Here is a 6,128-nt window from a genome sequence, read left to right on the forward strand (position 1 = left end):
AAGTATCATTTTTCCTCAATTATTTCCCTTGAATAAAAGTTGTGTCTCAAAGTTTCTGACAATTTTGAACTTAAGAGTAGAAACAATTCCTTGTCAACACTCTTGACTTGATTCAGCCTTTGCCATCTCTAAATATAACTATATAAAAATAATTATATAATTCATATACAAAACTGAAATTTAAAAAACTTACAATAAACATATTTAAAAAAAAAAAAAAAAAAAAGGAAAATTTTAAGAATGGTGTGATATAAATTTAAGCAAAGCAACCATAAACATTTCAAATCAAACATAAGTACTTTCAACTTATTTGTTCACAACCGGTAGCTAAGTTGTTAAGCAGTAAACTATAGCATACTGATATTACGAGGTAATTCCTGGCAAACCCACCGGTTTATTAGCAATGCTCTCTTGGTGAAATATAACCATCAGCATTTCAACTCTGAAAATAAACCACTTGTACAGTTATCGCGAATAAGATCACCAAGTCTGGATGTGTGGATAACCGCTGGCCCACAAACCTCCCGGCTCGTCTGTCGTCTGTTTCCTTCAGCAATGTTGCTGCTCACTTGCATTCTGAAACCATTCCGCTCATTTTCCTGCAGGAAAGTGGTCATGTTTCATTTTCCCTGAAGGTATGTTTTGCATCAGCACTTCCTCACAAACTCGTCAATCATGTATTACTTACTAACTAGGTAAAAAATTTACAAATCTATTGAGAACTAGAAGCTGTCCCAATTCAACAATAACACAAAATAATTTTTTTTAATATTATTTTAGTTACTCTTTTTACGAATGGACGCAGCAATGTAGTGACTGTTTATAAATTTATAAAAAATACAACCACTAACTACTCTGCTTGCCACACACCAGCCACGATTTGATGATCGTAACTTCAGTTCCCTCAGCCAACCAGCAGCAAGTCTGATCATCTCCGACCCACTGGGAGCTCCTGGGAGAACAACTCAGGCAGGGAAAAGTCACTCAACTCCAATTCACAGAAAAATATATTGTAAAATCAAAAAATTTTTTTTGCCCTTTATACGTCCAGTGTTACATGTAAAGAACATTTCAAAAAATTAAATTACTTTCAGCATTTTGCTTCAGAAATTTTGCGTTCAGTGATATTTTGTATTAAAAAAAATAATTTTACAGCCAACAAGCAATTTGAATTTACGTGCAATGTGTCCAATGGCATTTCTTCCAACCTTAGTGTGTAACTTCCCCTAACAGCGAACATGAGCTATACACATGGTACTAAATACAAGATGCTGGCAATCTCGCCAGTGCTTTGGAATGTGCTCTGAATAAACTGCCTTTGGTTTAGTTTGCGCTGTAGTTCTGGATACTTATGCAGCTCATACACACAGCAAGAAAAAAACTGAAGAAAAAAAAAAGCTTTGCTAAAAAAAAAAAGTAATATGTTATCTTGTACGGCATGGTCAGTCAATAATTACTATCAGTCATCATTATTCATTGGCAAATGACGTTCATCTACATATCATCTTTTGTTACATCTTTGGTTAGTGTTTAAAATATTTAGAATTCATCTTACCTTAATACTCTGTCCAGTTTTTTTTCGCACTATCTACAAACTGATTTATGATGGAGAATGTAAAATGATTAACAAGTGAAAGTTTAAGTAAATCTTACATCCGTGAAACAAAACTTGCATTATTGCTAAAACTGCCATAACTGTAATTGATATTGATGTATAATTGTGACAAAATCAAGCCTCTGGGTGGAAAGTATACGGAAATTCTTGGTGTTTGTAAGCTGATCCAAAATTCTGTGGAATTCATAGGCGTAGAAATTCAGCACCTTATAGCATTACACAAAATTACCCCTCTCAGCATTTAAAGCAATACACAATGACATACCTGAAGCCACTGAAGGTCAACCGTGAACACACTCGATCCATGCAACAGCCAGTTGCTGCTACATGCCTGTACAGCTCTGTGCCTCCAGATAACCTTCACACAAACGTCTCCATCTGCGCTCAGTGCATCAAGTTGACATTCGGCACATGCATTCACATAATAATAACACACACACATTGTTCCAAACACATTTTAAAATTTGCTCCCACTCAGCAGCAGACGCTTTAATGATTTCCTAAAAAACTTTTGAAGTGAAACTTCTTTGGGCACGAAGAGAGTAAAATTTCAAGGCCAATTTTTAATGAAGCGTTTTCATGAAACATTTCTGACATGAAAAGGACAGAGAATTGGTACTTGACCAAACAGATATAAAAAAAGCATTATGCTATATACATTTCTGGGCTAGTTTTCATTATCCTCTTTGTGCAAGAATTCATCCCCTTCCAATACATATAGCACTGACATATATATGAATGAATACAGTCTGCTATGAATGCCTTGATTTATATTTGCTACCAGCGTGCTCGCGTTCCTCCGTGTTCAACCAGCAGTGTAGAGAACGCTGTTGAGACAGTCGCTGCATTCCCCGCACGGATAGTGCTACCTGTTATGAATTTCATATTTCGTTCAGAGATTTGGCGTGTTCCAAATGGCAGAATTGTTTGAAGAAACAGTAACACACACAGTTTATGTTTACGGTGAGAGTATCTCAACAGTGAATTATATTTATTGTTAATTAATCATTATTTTACACCACCCGTTACTTGAATATGGTCACAGCAGTGCTGCTCTTCTTGCCACAGAATATGATTAAATACCACTTATTTCGGGTGATTTTAATGTGAATTTTTCATCTGATGATTCAATACCATTAATGAAGTTTGTTTGAAAAATTTAATGATCCTGAAATGGCAATAATAATATCGGGAATTACATAGATGCTGTTTTCACACAAAATTTAGAATGTATAGCAAACAACGGACGTTTCACATTTTATTTAACTTAAAGCTTTAATATTAACATTAGCGTAAATATCAAGGAAAATAAATTAAAACATTTAACTGATATGTTGGCTATATGACATTTTGATCCTTTAAGTTCTTTCCTTAAATCCTATTAACACAATAGGTTTTTTTAGAAAATTGTCCTCCCACTCTTTTTCTATGCCATTATACCACTTACAAAATACTTACTGCTATCATGTGTACTGAGTTAAACATGCTTGTTTTTTATAATGATAGTTACAGGTCAAACAAATATTGATCACTTATATAAAATATTGTAATCATTTTAAAATGAAATTTAAAACCCAAAATTACTGTTTAAATTTCCATTATTTCCACCAAACCCTAATTTAAAAACTAGGCAGTAAGTTAAGACATTAATAAATAACATAATATAGTTATAGTTTATTGAGATCACAAGAAAAAGACTGCTGTTCCAAATTTAACTATGTAGTCTAAAAATGTGTCTCTTAGTTAGGTACAGAATCGAAAGTGCCCAGGACTGACAGCTTGGTGAGTAAACGTGGTGAGCAGTGACAAAGTGTAATAAATGCAGGAGCTGACAGCTGTCACCTGCTGGGGAACTGTGCTTCGACAGAGGCCCGGTTGTCCAGTCACGCAATTACAATCATAGGGGCGATCGCCATCTTGAAAATGCTGGATACAATGCACATGGTGTAAGCAAATTCCTTAGACCATTTAATTCAAGTATTGGCACCAAACTGAATACATTATAACAAAAAAACAAGTGTTTAACTTACTCCATGGACTACAAATGTTTAGACTTTACAAATCAGCTGGTTGTTGTTCACCCTAGTTCCCTCTTTAAGAGGTGTTGGTGTGCATGTCACAACTGTAATAAATAATCCAAATAAGCAAGCAGTTTGAAAAGTTTGTCTTTTTAATTTTTATTTTATGTAATAAAAATCTTTTTGGAAAACAACTAATTTCAGTTCCATAATAGTAATGTAATGACCCAGTGAAGCAGTGAACTGAAAACTACCCATTCCTAACATTAAGCATGTCATTTATTATTCATGTACTCATACTCTGTATCAAGGAGGGAAGCTTGTTCCTTCGAACAATGTAGTAGAAGGGATAGCAGAGCTGGTTGGATGTGTTGTAACATGCATTACACGAGTGTGAAGAAGAGTTTTTCTCGGAACTCCAAATAGACTGAGTCGCTTGTAGAATCTGCAAAGGATTTATAATATTTCTCAGAGTAGAGAAATTAAGTTCATCGGAGTTGCCTCAGTGTTGAAGACAAATTTTACTGCTAGCTCAGTACGTATACAATGCAAGAAAACTACTTGAACTGATTTTTGAGCTACTACGTCAAGGTTTTTTTATTTTTAAATAAGCAGTGTCCCCAAGAAATGATAGCGATTACAAAGTTCCTACCAGAAATTATTTTGCGACCGAGAAATTGGAGTTGTCAGCGATCTACCAAATACACTTTAATTCTTTGGATATTGCTTAGCCGTTCAAGAGGCGCCATATGTTATAACCAAGACTCATGAATACACTGTTAGCTGTAAGAGCATGGAGTGTTCTACACGACCACAGCTGATGAAGTTCAAATCATCCCTTGGAAGTGACCATGTCTCGCCAAGACTGTGAGGACTACAATTACCAGGTTTTGTGGTAAATATTATAATGGGAGCAATTCAGATATTTCAAAGTGTACAACAACAATACGTAGTGTTTTTTGTTTAATTATAATTGTGTTAAAATGTATTGATAACATAGTATCCCAAATGTCATGCTCACATAACATTTGGAACTTAATGTTAACGAATGTTTTATTTTTGCATATGCATATGATTTTGTGATTTCATTAGTTTTTATACTGCACTAACTTTATTATTTGCCAGAGTTCCCTGTGATTAAGAATCTCACTTTAGTGTGCTCTATAACTGTGCATAGCATAAAATAAGGTTTGAAATTATTTTGCTTTACTGGAAGATTGTTTGTATTAAATGAAACCAATTAGATTAGCAAAGTTTTCATCTACCTTTGATAACATTAACAAGTTTTAAGATATTTTGGATGCTATAACCAAATAAATATTTTTTAACTATATCTGTATTTATAAATTGGTTAATTTGGTGTACATGAATTATACTGTGTGAGTAGTGTTACATTGTTAATAGTACTTATGTAAGAATTTGCATCACTGAATGATATAAGTTTTGAAACTATCAAGTTTAGTTTAAATCTTAGTGATATAGACCAGATAAGCATCCTTATGGTTTAAATTAGGTAGATTGGGGCCCAATTAACACTATCAGTGGTCAGTCTTCCTTTGTAGGACATTAGTTTTTTTTAAAATCATTAAAGAAATTGATAAATAACCCCAATGAAAGTAAGGAAGAGCAGATAAGTTAGGACCATGAACAGTGGCATTCTACAGATACCTACAATGGTATGAATAGGTACATGCCTTCATCATGTAACGTCTTCCCCACTTGACTGGGAAACACCATGCCTAAACTGGAAAACATCCAGTCTCGTTAAAGTTCAAAAGCCTGCGGTAAAAGTTTTATGATTGGGACATCTGCAAGCAGAGTAAAGTAACCAGTATTTCGCACAAGAAGCAACTCCATTTCCAGCAGAAATACCACATTAGGATACTCGCCACTAGAAACACCCACCTGTGCTTTGCAGCATCTACCACCGCTCAATGCTACACGCTGGTCAATGCTGCCACATTTTGGCACGTTATCTTAACTCCATTTGTACTGTGACCACCCCTATGTCCATGTACCGTGCTTTATCGTATAATGGTCGCACGCGCGTAATCGTCGAAACCATATTTTAGGCTGTCAAAATTGGGATAAAAAAACTTCTCGCATAAACGTCGCATGATATTTTTGGTCCCACTAGTAGATGCCGAGCGCTTTGTGTAGGTATCTTTTCCGTATATAACAATGTATTTTAAAGTAGAAATCTAATATTTATTCGGTCATTACCACTTACTTAATAAATTAACAGAAAAATACGAAGTTCTTTGACGTGTAAATTTTCTTATAAAGACGTTTTTAAATGTTATTTCCTTTATCTGATAGTCTGCGTCGCCACGGTGTAGGTATAATCTAAAATTTAATTTCGGTCATTACCACTTATTTATTTAATTAACAGAAATACAAAGTTGTCTGACGTGTAAATTTTCTTTTAAAGACGTTTTTAAACGGTATTTCCTTTCTCCGATTGTCTGCGTTACCGCGGCGTACCGCTTATAAAA

Source organism: Bacillus rossius, chromosome 3, assembly GCF_032445375.1.
Source record: "Bacillus rossius redtenbacheri isolate Brsri chromosome 3, Brsri_v3, whole genome shotgun sequence".
Taxonomy (NCBI): domain Eukaryota; kingdom Metazoa; phylum Arthropoda; class Insecta; order Phasmatodea; family Bacillidae; genus Bacillus; species Bacillus rossius.